The sequence below is a fragment of the Erythrolamprus reginae genome, chromosome 1, assembly GCF_031021105.1.
Source record: "Erythrolamprus reginae isolate rEryReg1 chromosome 1, rEryReg1.hap1, whole genome shotgun sequence".
NCBI lineage: Eukaryota > Metazoa > Chordata > Lepidosauria > Squamata > Dipsadidae > Erythrolamprus > Erythrolamprus reginae.
Genome location: NC_091950.1, coordinates 141,041,795 through 141,055,240, shown reverse-complemented (window position 1 = coordinate 141,055,240; position 13,446 = coordinate 141,041,795). Strand labels below are relative to the sequence as shown.

General features: G+C 40.1%; 1 protein-coding gene across 6 annotated transcripts in view; it reads right to left on the bottom strand.

Annotated features, from left to right (window-relative positions):
- SLC19A1 (solute carrier family 19 member 1) overlaps positions 1 to 12,864 on the bottom strand; it is a 36,846-nt gene extending 23,982 nt beyond the window's left edge. Inside the window, exons 1-2 of one of the 6 annotated variants that reach the window (XM_070726710.1) lie at positions 12,729 to 12,864; positions 8,679 to 8,804 (exon numbers count right to left, since the gene is read on the bottom strand). The gene's annotated coding sequence lies outside the window, so the exon portion shown is untranslated. Of the gene's footprint in view, positions 1 to 1,288; positions 1,426 to 8,678; positions 8,809 to 10,887; positions 10,972 to 11,255; positions 11,443 to 12,728 lie in introns of those variants that run through there. The other 5 variants (XM_070726692.1, XM_070726696.1, XM_070726705.1 and 2 more) reach the window with 5 other exon arrangements.
- Positions 12,865 to 13,446: the final 582 nt, after the last annotated feature.

Below are 13,446 nucleotides of genomic sequence, written 5' to 3'. Positions count from 1 at the left end.
GGCAGGAGGAGTGGAAGGTGGAGTGGAAGGCAGAGCGGAAGGCATCCGCTCTGGCTTTGCCTTCACTCCGACCCTCACACCAGCCCCCACAGCTGCCAAAAAATGAGGAGGGAAAGCGGGTGCAATGGAGCTTATTGCCCCGCTCAGGCCCGGCACTCCCGGTGAGGGTACGTGGCGCAGCCTCTCTCTCTCTCCCTTGCCCTCTCTCTGCTACTCCGAGCCACAGACCCCTACGCAGTAGCAGCACTTTCTCATTCTGCATTACTATTACTATTAGTCTTCTCATCATTATTACTATTAATCTTCTCATCATTCCTATCACCCATTTATTACTATGACTGTAACTAGTTGCTTGTATCCTTATGATTTATATTGTTTCCTGATTGCTTATTTGACCCCTATAACAATCATTAAGTGTTGTACCTCATGATTCTTGACAAATGTATTTTTTTTATGTACACTGAGAGCATATGCACCAAAAACAAATTCCTTGTTTGTCCAATCACACTTGGCCAATAAAAGAATTCTATTTCAACTTCAGGATGTATAACTTAATGCAGTGTTTTTCAACCAGGGTTCCGCCAGAAATCTAACGACACCAAAGGATTCCCCTGAAGAAAAAAGGTTGAAAAACACTGTTTTAAGCATAAGCTGTTTGATTCTTTGATGAGATTACAAGTGACTAGTAGGAAAATAGCTTGAAACTTGATTAAAAAAACAACCTGAATAGTCAAGATCACACTCAGGGAAGTTTTTAATTATTACCAAAGGAACCCCCAAAGCTTGCAATTATTACATTTCAGTTACTTAATAAAGTTTTAAGGACTTTAGAGTTACGTTATATGGCTATAAAGAGAAAAAATCCCTACTGTCACAAGCAGAAAATATTTGCATCTAATTTTTTTTTAAAAGACTGAAAAATAGAAAATAGAAGATTTATTGCTGCTTTCTCACACACTTTCATTGAACAAATTGTCAAGGGTAACTGTCCATCTTTTCTATGTCTATTCAGATATAAGCACTCTTCTGCTCAGGAAGGACAGATTAATGGATACTGAACTACAATATGTGTTAATATTGTAAGAGTCTTTGTCCTCGCATGATCCCTGCCCCAGTTAGTTGGGTGTGAATCTCTCCTTGAGATTGGACTCAAGGGTTCAGTTAGGTTTGTTGTTGACGTACTTGCCTCCTAGCTGTATTACAGACACCCTGCCTGTGCTGCTAGAGGCGGTAGCCAGGTTGGCGGTGAAGTGTCCCAGGCTTATGGTGCTGGGGGATTTCAACTTACCATTGCTTGGCGAATCCTCAGACGTGGCTCAGGAGTTCATGGCTTCCATTACAATCATGGACCTTTCCCAAATAGTTCAGGGTAACAATCATAGGGGGAGATACACATTGTTCCTCCCGGGGCAGTGGAGATATGATCTGGAATTAAGGGGTATAGATGTTTCTCCCTTGTCATGGTCAGGAAATCCATTCTCAGTTATTACCATCTCCTTCAGAGACATCTTAACGTATCTCTTAAGGAAAAAACATGAAGTACTGAGTACGTGGAGATTTCTAGGAAGTAATTACTAATATAGTACACATTGATTTTACTTCCCTTTGCTCCCAATCTTTAAAGCCTCATCTGCTGCCCATTTCTGTTTCCTAAAAGACCATTTTTGACTACACTGGAAGGAGAGTGTTTATAGTTTCACAAAGGTTTCAGTCATTCCAGCATCCATCCATTCAACTAGTCTTCTGCAGCCATTCCCAAAAGCCATAGAAAATGAATATCTGAGTTCATTATATATTTCTGATAAGAACTTTATAATGTGCTCAACATCTAAAGAATCAACAAAGCTTTACATATCCAAAAAATTACCCAACTCTTCAAGTATATTAGCATCCTCCTCCTCCAATCCTAGAATGTCAAACTTTAAAAGCCACAAGAACTTCCTTTATAAAAAGAAACCTTCGGATGCTACCTCCTAAAATTCTGAAATCCAGAGAAGTTGAATTTTTCTCACTGCTGCTATATATTAACTGTATTTAGCCAAAGAACTGTTTTTTTTAAGTGGCAGACTAGATTAAACAAGGCAATTAATGCTTTGTCAGTTTATTTCCTAAAAGCCCTCAAAACGGTACATACGTTACAAGTGACCATCTCAGAGCAAAGTTCAAACCTGCTTAATTGCACAAGACAGAAATAAAGTAATTCCCCAGGTCAATACAAGTACCTCATTTTATTGTACTTCGCTTTATTGCGCTTCTGATATTTGAATTTTTTTTTACAAATTAAATATACCTATTTTTAGCAATAAAGGGGGTTGTTTTTAAAATCATGTGTGCACACTGTTTTTAAGACAATGCTATTGCACACTTAGTAGACTGCAGCATAGTGGAAACATAACTTTTAATATGCACCGGAATCACAAATCTGTATGAGATGAATGCGCAATTATCTGTGAGATATGCCTGTAGTCACCTTTACCTCAAAAACAAACCATTACGTATGTTATATTTATGGTCAGCAATCTGGTGCTAATTAAGTCTTTGCTATCCATTACTTTTTCCCCTCTTAAATGCACCTTGCACTTAAGACATTTCTATCTTCTGTTTTGCAAGCGGACAATGGATTAGATCAGTGTTTCCCAGCCTTGGCAACTTGAAGATATCTGGACTTCAACTCCCAGAATTCCCCAGCCAGCATTCGCTGGCTGGGGAATTCTGGGAGTTGAAGTCCAAATACAGTGGTATCTCAAGATACGAACTTAATTGGTTCCAGGAGGAGGTTCGTAAGGTGAAAAGTTCGTAAGACGAAACAATGTTTCCCATAGGAATCAATGGAAAAGCGATTAATGCGTGCAAGCCCAGAAATGAGAAACCTGGAAACCGGACCGCCATCGCCAAAGGAGTCTTGAAACCCCCGTTCTCTCCCCCCCGCCCCTTCGCCGTCCCTGCCTTCCTGGCCTGGGGAAGGAGGAAAGCCGGACCTTCTGCTCCTCCCCAGCGCTATTCAAAAAAGTTGCCCTGCTGCCCCTGAAGGGTCCTGAGCCTCCCGTTCTCTCCCACCCACCCCTTCGCCGTCCCTGCCTTCCTGGGCGAAGCGCTGGGGAGGAGCAGAAGGTCCGGCTTTCCTCCCTCCCCAGCGCTTCGTCCAGGAAGGCAGGGATGGCGAAGGGGCGGGGGCAGGGGGAACACAGTGGCAGCCCGTCTTTGTATTTTCGGCAGGGAATGGGGGGGGGGAAACGAATGAGAAATCCCATCGGGGTAGTCTCAAGGCAGGAGAATCCCTGCATCAGTAAGTTAGCGCACACAGAATTAGAGAGCCCACGGAGCTCTCTTGTGTTCGTAAGACGGAAATGGTTCTTTAGACGAGGCAAAGAAATCTGAAACCCCGGGTTCGTATCTCGAAAAGTTCGTAAGACGAGGGGTTCATATCATGAGGTACCACTGTATCTTCAAGTTGCCAAGGTTGGGAAACACTGGATTAGATAACATGTTCCTGAAGACATTTCTGGGGAAGGAGGCCTCGCAAACCATCAGGCAATGCACGGCTCCAGAAATGGGAACAAGAAAATGGCAATAGTCAGCTGGGATAATGGAGCACAAGGGGCCATGAAGGGCAAGGTGGCCAGGGCTCCTGGGGTGGCTGTAGCAGCCCAAGATGGCTACAGTTTCACCTTGGCCTGTGGCTTCTGTGGTGTCCAGCTAATGACTGACAGGATTTGATTCTCGATGGAACAGAGAATACTGGGATTACCTCGCGAGTAGGATCCGAGACCAAGCCATAGGAAATAAGTTGGAATCACTTTATAATATGAAAATAAATATTTCGCTCTTGTGTTAAAATAGTCTATACAAGAAACACCCCCGATTGGTGGTGGGGTATGAATGTTTGTCTGGTGGTGGGCATAATCACTGAGCACTGGTTATATGTTGTGTGAGTGTTTTTTTAATATTATAAAATCAATAAAAATATTTATTAAAAAAAAGAGAGAATACTGGGATTACCATCACAAAGTGATGCGCTCATGTGACATGAAGCTTTACAACAGCATCACTTAACGATGGAAATCCTGGTCTCAAATGTAATTCACAATATTGTAGTCCTTAGTTAATGACTGGTTGATTAGTGATTGTTTGAAATTATAACTCTCCACGCCTCCCCCCAAAAAGTGACACAGCATTCCAATGGCGGTATTTCGCCTAGTCACATGACCATACTTTTGGCACTGGGCAACCAGATCACCTTTAGGGCCAGATGCAACATCCTGTATTCACGTGATGTGATTCACAATTGGGATTTTTTGCTAGAAAAACAAAATGGCCACTAGAATTAATTAATTAATTAATTAATTAATATGTATGCATGTATTAGATTTCTATGCGCCCTTCTCCATAGACTCAGGGCAGCTCACAACAGGGATAAATACAAAATACAAAAGTATAGCATGTAAAAAATCTAAAGTTAAAATAGTCTAAAAAACCCAATTCATACAAGCAAAAATCATCCACATTCATCCTATTAAATTACCCATTCATGACATCGGCCGGAGCTAGATATTAGCACTCAACGGCCCCAGGCCTGCCGCCAAAGATGAGTCTTCAGGGCCTTGCAGAAGGTCAGGGAGGGTGGGGACAGTACGAATCTGTGGAGCCGCCACAGTACGAATCTGTGGAGCCGCCACAGAGCAGTCTCTTCCCCTAGGCCCTGCCAGGCACCATTGCCTGGCTGATGGAAAATGAAGAAAGCCGACTTTGTGGGACCTGACCCATCGCTGGGATACACGAGGCAGAAGACTCATGTCTCACTTAATGACTGTGCTGAGAATGCATCGTATCACTTAATGACTGTGCTATTTGCTTGACAACCGCCACAACAGCTTTACAATTTTAGCTTTCACTTTATGACTACCATGAAAAAGGCCACAAAATCTGATCAATCGTGTGTGATGTCTGATCTCACAACCATCACAATTTACTATAGAAATTCCAGGCTCCATTGTGGTTGTAAGTTGAGGATTACCTTTACCTGTACTCCAAATTAAATATGTCACATGCAGGTTTTTATATAAATTTAACTGTACTATAATTGTATCATGTACTCCAGAAAAACACATAGCTTGCAAAATGGGTACAGAAGGGTAAAATGGGTATAGAAGGGTAAAACAAAAGACCTTTTGTTTCAAATGGCAACTGGACTTTGTTTGAAGACCTTTTGCTTTTTCAGTGGCCTCAAGAGCTCCGAGAGAAAGTGCCAGCAACCAGATGACTACTGTTGTGGTTAGCTCTGGCCAAACTCCTGCCCCAAGGACTGTGGATGTGGGGGAGACATCCACATGCTGCAGGCCTGTTTTGCCCCCGGTGGAATCTGCTGATGAAGGCTCCTCTGACCAAGAAGACATGAGTGACAGGGAGGAGGAGAGTGGGGCAGACAGCTCAGAAGGAGATCAATTATCTAGCTCCTCCTTGGATTCAGAACAAGAGTTAATGATACAGCCACGCATGCGGAGAGCGATGCATAGGCAACAACTGAGAGATTATTATCAAAGAAAATGAGGCCACCTGTGGTTGGGTGGGGCTGTGGTAATTAGTGAGGCTGCTATAAATAGCAGCCTGTGGGTTTGACCATTGTGGAGGATTATCTGATCGTTGTTTTGTGCCTGCTTTGCTGCGTTTGACCTTTTGTGTGCTGATTTTTTCCCGCTTTGAAACTAAACCAGAGGAAAGTGTGTTTCACTTTGTGAAAGAAAAAGGACTGTGAATTGCCTCACAGCTGCAAACTAAGTATCACAGAACTGATAAGGGACTTGTACAGATTACCAGTTTGGTTGGAGACCAGTGCTCTTTGCTATACCAAAAGAGGGCTTAGTTTATGTGAATTTTCATTATAAAGAACATTGTTTTGAATTTTCAAACGTGTGTGTGTCTGAAATTTGTACCTGTGAATTACCCCAAACCATCTAGTCAAAACTGAAGAAGCTTCTTGGATGAGAAGCAAAACATCTTCCTTAAGGAAAAAATGAAGTCCAGTTTCCTTTTGAAAAAAGCATCTTTGAGGCACGGATGACTAAGAATCTCCATAGACATTTAATTATATGTGAAAGAAGATACCAACAGATACAATCTATGCTATTTTATTAGTATTTTTTTGTAATGAACACCCAACTAGATTTTGGCTTGCAGAGCTAACCAAAGTTAGGCTTGCTTATAATACATGGATGAAGAACCACCAGGCTATAAACTAGACTGGGAAGTTTTCAAAACACCCCAGCAGGAAACACTGGTAAGCCAACTTCTATACTGTTTCCAAGAAAGCTAGACAGATGTCACCTATATGAAGTCTCCAGAGGTTGACTTTGACCTGAAGGAGAGTTTACATTACATACTCACCATTAACTGATATAAATGAGGCTTAATGCCAAAGTAAACAAGTACAGGATTTTTGTTCTAGTCTGAAATCCTATGCCAACCTTCATGGGTTAATCTAACTCAACACACTTATAAAAGCAGAACAAATATGTTGCCAAATATGCTGTTAATCTTTTCAAGACATTTTTCTGTAGAGGACAGCGAACTGGTCTCCTTCAATAGCCATTAAAACAGGCTTTAAATAAAAATACTGTGTAGACTTGAACTTGATAGTACCCTACTGGAATTAACAGGTCTTTGATTTTTTCATCACTAACAAGCTTCATTGATTCTTATAAATGGATAAATCTGAATAGTGTCTAATGATGTTATTCTAAGTTAGATAAAAAATTCCGAATTGCTGTAAAATTAAAACAATGGGTGTCTGCGGAGAGGGGCGGCATACAAATCTAATTAATAATAATAATAATAATAATAATAATAATAATAATAATAATAATAATAATAATAATAATTGAATTGAAGGCACTTGGTCTTTCTCCACCCAAATACACATGAAGGTTCTTGGAGACTCAGAACAAACATGCATAGATCAGGAAACTCCTTCTCAAAAGGATAAGAACTATCACCTACATTGATAACTTGACCATTAACTTCCAACTGAACTTTTAACTCTCAGCGTAACTGAGTCACTCGCCTCCAATAATGCAGAGCACTCGGAAAATAGGTTGCTAAAAAAACAGATTTAAACTACTTGACTATCCTACTTCAATTTGTAATCCACACTAACTACTTTTTTTAAACAATTAAGCAGGGCAATTCTAAGGCCCTTCTATTCTGGCAGTCACTATAACTTAGTTACCCCAACTTGATGCACTTGATGTATGAAATTCATTTTTCCAGAGTACACAAGACCCTTCCAATATTAACTGTTCTGAATGCCAGTTTGTTTCAAGGTAGGTAAAATGAGGAGCCAGATTGTTGGGGGGCAATATGCTTAGTCTCTTAGAGACTTAGAGAGGGATTGTAAAGCACTGTGAAGGGGTATATAAGTCTAAATGCTGTTGCTATTGTTACTGGTTCCACTCAAAGCAGAAGCCATTCTTCTCCAACGCCATCGTGTAGAATGCAGCTGTGAGAGCAATCTTGGGCTTCCCCAGGTATGCCCATGTCACACCAACACTCCGCAGTTTGCATTGGTTGCCGATCAATTTCCGGTCACAATTCAAAGTGTTGGTTATGACCTATAAAGCCCTTCATGGCACCGGACCAGAATATCTCCAGGACCGCACGAATCCCAGTGACCGATTAGGTCCCATACAGTTGGCCTTCTCCGGGTCCCGTCGACTGAACAATGTTGTTTGGCGGGTCCCAAGGGAAGAGCCTTCTCTGTAGCGGCCCCGACTCTCTGGAACCAGCTCCCCATGGAGATTAGAACTGCCCCCACCCTCCTTGCCTTCCGTAAACTCCTTAAAATCCACCTTTGCCGCCAGGCATGGGGGAATTGAGATATCTCCTTTGGGCCTACACAATTTATGTATGGTATGTTTGTATGTATGTTAATAATGGGGTTTTTAAAAAATGTTTTTAAATTATTAGATTTGTTATGAATTGTTCTGTTGCTGTTGTGAGCCACCCCGAGTCTATGGAAAGGGGCAGCATACAAATCTAATAAAATAAATAAATAAATAAATAAATTTTCTCCTACATGACCTAACCAACTGACTATGATTGCCTAGTATTCAAATCAGTTGGTAGCCACCAAGGAACAAGACTTCCTTCTGGCAGCAGCCATTAATCCCTGAAGGAGGATGGGTTGTGAGCTATTTCCATGTGATGCTGTGGATCTTATGACTGTAATTGAATTTTGTTTCCTTTTCCCCTCAAGTGTTTTTAGGGTTTTACTGTTTCTTTGGCTACAGTTTGATCATTTGGATTTCCTTTTCAATTCTAATGTGTGAAACAATTAGAGCCGCTTCTGTGCCTGGGTCAGTATTTTGCTGAAGTTTATGTGTGTATATGTGTATGGCACCCCTTTTATGGGTGCATCACACACATATAAGAGCCAGGTAGTCTTCAACTTACAACAATTTGTTTAATGAGCGTTCAAAGTTACAACAGCAGTGAAAAAAGTAACATGACCAGTTCTCATACTTAGAACCATTGTGGCATCCCACAGTCATGCGTTCAAATTTCAGGTACTGGGCAACCTGAATTTACAATAGTTGTAGCACCCCAGCTCCTAGGATTGTCATTTGCAAACTTCCTAGTCAATGAAGAAAAACAGAGTTATTTAACAACCCTATGATTCACTTAACCGTAGTGATTTGCTTAACAACCATGACAGAAAAGTCATAAAATGGGGCATGGTTCCTTAATAACATGGCTTCATTCCTTGCTTAGCAGCAGAGATTTTGGATTCAATTGTGGTTGTAAATTGAGGACTACCTGTACACATAAAATATAACAAAGAGTTAATTGCACAGTCACAGCTGTCATTTTGAATTTTCTGAGTTCCCATCCTTGCAGATGTCTCTAAAATTGGTAAAATAATAAAAAATGTTTTCCCATAACATACAAGATGTTCATTTTGTCTATTCAGTTTTCCATATTCCCTCTGGAAATTCATCTGTGTTGGTGGGTTATTTTTAACTTTAAAATTCTTTTTTTATCTGTAATTATAATCCCATGTAATTCCAATTTTTTTTTCTATAACTATAGAAAAAATAAAAGAGGGCCATGAAAGTATTTACTGACCCCTCGCATCCTGGACATAAATTGTTTAAAATTCTACCCTCAAATCTATAGACCACTGCACACCAAGATAATTAGACACAAGGACAGTTTTTTCTCAAACACCATCACTCTGCTAAACAAATAATTCCCTCAACACAGTCAAACTATTTACTAAGGCTGCATTACTATTACTATTAGTTTTCTCATTGTTCCTATCACCCATCTCCTCCCACTTATGACTATATGACTGTAACTTGTTGCTTCTATCCTTACAATTTATATTAATATTGTTTCCTGATTGCTTATTTGTTCCGTATGACAATCATTAAGTGTTGTACCTAATGATTCTTGACAAATGTATCTTTTCTTTAATGTACACTGAGAGCATATGCACCAAAGACAAATTCCTTCTGGGCCCAATCACACTTGGCCAAGAAAGAATTCAATTCTATTCATAAACTGTATCCTGGAAATCAACTCCTGCCTCCCTGCTAACTTTTTGCCAGATTCAGAATCATGTCATTTGTCCTACAGGATTTCTAGCTTAAATATCTGAAATAAACAGTTACATAAACTTTGCCTAGTGAACATGTACCCAGCCGGGAACCAGACATCTAGATAAGGTTTATGGGGCAGCTTCTGGAAAGTGATAAACACAAAGGCAACAGTCAACTAGTCACCACCTGCCAAGTCATTAGAAGTGGCTTAACCCCAATTAATCCTAGTATCATTTATGAGTGATTGCTTGCACCCCTATGCTTATTGCAACCAAGTTATGAAGTTTACTCAGTCAGAATTCAAATTTAACGTATTTATTGTAATAAAAAAAATCACTCACTGTTAAACATAAATGTTTTAACTTGGCCTTGCCTTCTCAATTACAGTATTGTCTCAACCTTCGGTATCTAAAATAGGACTCTCGGCCTTTGTCTCAGTCCAACAATTTTCTAGCTCAAAGGTTAAAAAATGTGTGACTTAAAAGTTGTTGAACTGTAACTCCCGTTTTCCTGACTTAGCAGGGCCAATGATGAGATACTAAGAGATCTGGAGTACATTAACAACCGGAGGTCTTCATACTGTCCATGTGACTGCTAGCACAATCATATGGCAATTCTATACCAAGCAGTTCTTGTCAGACTCCTAAGTGGACCTATATGCAACTGTGTATTATTGTCCAAAATCATAAAGCAAATCAGTATTAGTCTTCCACATTCTGTACAAAAGGCAGTGCACAGTAAACACTTATTCTGGCCTTTTCCCAACAGAGCACACAGATCGGTGGACAAAATAGCCTGTTGCAGCAATAACAGATCATGTGGCAATCCAAAGATTAAATATTCTAACTTTCTCATGCATACACTGCAACTACAGTCCAACAATGTGACACCACAATCTTAAATGTAAGGAGGAATAAATCTTATGTTTCAGACTGTTACAGGCAAGGACAACTTCAGGTTTTCTAGACTGTCTAGAACGGGTAAAGCCTCCTAATTTAGCTAGGCTTTTCAGCCATGAATTGCTCTTAGATGTTTGCATTATTTTATTATTAAGCGTTCTTAAAATATAACATTGGCTGCATTTGAAGAAGTGGGGCCTTCAGATGAACTTGCTGTATGGAATAACTGTTGAATGATGCCTAATTGTTTTTTAAACATTTCAACGTAGTTGCCTTTGATATACACTTTTATCCAACTTTTTTTTTAATGTAAGAGGCATAAATGGATAATTAAATATAATTCATAAGATCCCCCCCCCCCCCAATGTGATAAAACTTTGAATACAATCACTTGCCTTTTCCTAATCTTCGTTTCCCAATAAGATTACCGCTGTGCACTCAGGACCAATTAAGATGCTTCGATTCCCTGCATATCTTCTCTATCACAGAAATACATGTAGTGTGAATCATTAGCGGGGATGCAAACGTGATAAACTAAATTCCTGTGCACGTGTTTTGCACTATAATCCCACAGTGCAAGTGCACCCTGTTATTCTGTATACAGCAAGTTATCACCGTTCCCACGCACCCTCCCTTCCTCCCTCCTTAAGAAGATAAGATCCTTAGCTGCCCTGCGGTTTCCAGATAGCCAGAGGGTATTCTCCGCCAGCCTAAACCGCCCCCTTCCCCGACGGCCCTCCACGGTGCTCTGCCTCTGCCTTACCTCGCTCTCTTAATCCATCGGCTCTGCTTTCTGAAGGGGACGCGAGTCCCACTCCTACTACTGGCGAGAGTTTCCCCCCCGCTGCAGGCTCTGGATTTACAGACCTATTGACCGGGGTTAATCCGCAGTTGTCGCACGTGGAAGACTGGCGGGACTCACAGCTCCTGGGAAGTGTAGTTCTTACTGTGTGCAGACCCGGGCAACAGCGCGATTAAACTACTTTTCCCACAATGCAAAGCAGGGCGGAAAAGTAGCAACAGAAATATGCGTATATGAATATGTATATGTATATTATTAGAAAACCTAAGTGGGCGACTACTGTTGTTTGTGTATAAGGCTGCAGCGAAATCGCTGTTTATTTTGCCAGCTAATGTTCCATTAATGCCTTGATCTTTTAGTCCAAGAAAACGATACGTCCTTTTGGGAATAAAGTGATCATCGCGCTCCCGAATATTATCAGTCTGTTCTTACCTTCCAGTTGCAATCCAGAACCATTTACTTGGTGGTAATAACTCTGATTATATTCTTGTTTAATCTTTTTTTTTAAAAAAAAATAGCTTTATCGATGCATATACCATACAAACATATCCATGACATATATTATTACATCTTTCCAGCTGATCTCTTTTATATTCATATCAACATTTATTTATTACTGTGACTTTATTTATTTGTTTGTTTGTTTGTTTGCTATTGCTAACATGTTGTAAGCCGCGCTTCTCCTTAGACTCAGGACGGCTTACAACATGTTAGCAATAGCATATTGCCTCCACAATCCGGGTCCTCGGACTTGTATGCTGCCCATCTCCATACACATTCAGTACTATATATAAAGTACAGTAGTATGTTTATACAGCAGTATAAAACTATAAAAACAATTGTAAAATTCTTGATTCACAAACATGCATCCATTCAACAATATAAAACTTCTCTATCATATCAATAAGTTACCAGTCTGTATTCATCTTTCTCTTACTCCCCTCCTACTCTCTCCATCTCTCCAAACTATCTTCTATGCCAGAGGTCTTCAAACTTGGAAATTTTAAGACTTGTGGACTTCAACCACCAGAATTCCCCAAGGCAGCATAGCTGGCTAGAGAATTCTAAGAGTTGAAGTCCACAAGTCTTAAAATTGCCAAGTTTGAGGACTCCTGTTCTATGCCCTCTCTCCTTCCTTCCTCTTTCCACGCCACCGTTACTCTGAGTATATTCGTATATGTCACTGGAAGCTGCAAGCCATTGGCAGACCCACGTTGGCTTTGTTTGTACAACGTGCTAAATCAAAACAAACCTGCGTTGTTGCTGTCGGGGTTCATCTTAAAAGAGTTAAGTGACTTTTAAAAGGCAAAGCGGCTTCCGTTGAGATTACGTGTTCGTTTACTTCCAGTATGTTTTCGTTTCTTTTTCTCCTTTTTAAGACAACGCGTAGCAGCAGGTATAAAGCACACAAATGGAAATGACATGATATTTTACTTACAATTAAAGTAATGCACACGGCCACAATCCATCCAATCCTTTTTAATCTAGGGTCTATCTGAGCACACTTCTAATTGCTGGGGTGAAGATAATTCCATTTCCGGGCTCTTTTCAAGAAGGGGATGCCTGTCTTGATGCCTATGGTTGTTGAAGGCTTTATTGTTATTGTCAAGGCTTGCGAAGGAACAGCCCATCTATACTTGGTGAATACTTCCCTATCCTTGTAGCCGCTGGACTTCTCCACTAGAGTTCACAAGCGTCCCATCTTTAATCCTTTAGCCAGATGAAACAGAGTTAGACAGAGTTGGTATACACTTTCTCCAACCTTAGAGACGCTTGTTTGCTGGCAGGGGCAACTGACTTTAATTTACATTGCATGCGAGTCTACCTCAATTCTTTTTTTATATGCTTTATTAATTTATTATTATTGTTTATTAATTGGATTTGTATGCCACCCTTCTCCGAGGATTCCGACATTTTCCATGCAGTTTTTCAAAATAATTTTTATTTTTTCTCCACAAGTTTCATATATATATATCAATACATATACCTTAGAATATATCGATAATAATTTTATTTATTTATTTATCTACCTACCTACCTACCTACCTACCTACCTATTTATTTATTTATTTGGTTTATATACTGCTCCTCTCCGAGGACTCGGAGTATAATGGTGTATGTATTATTATTATTATTATTATTATTATTATTA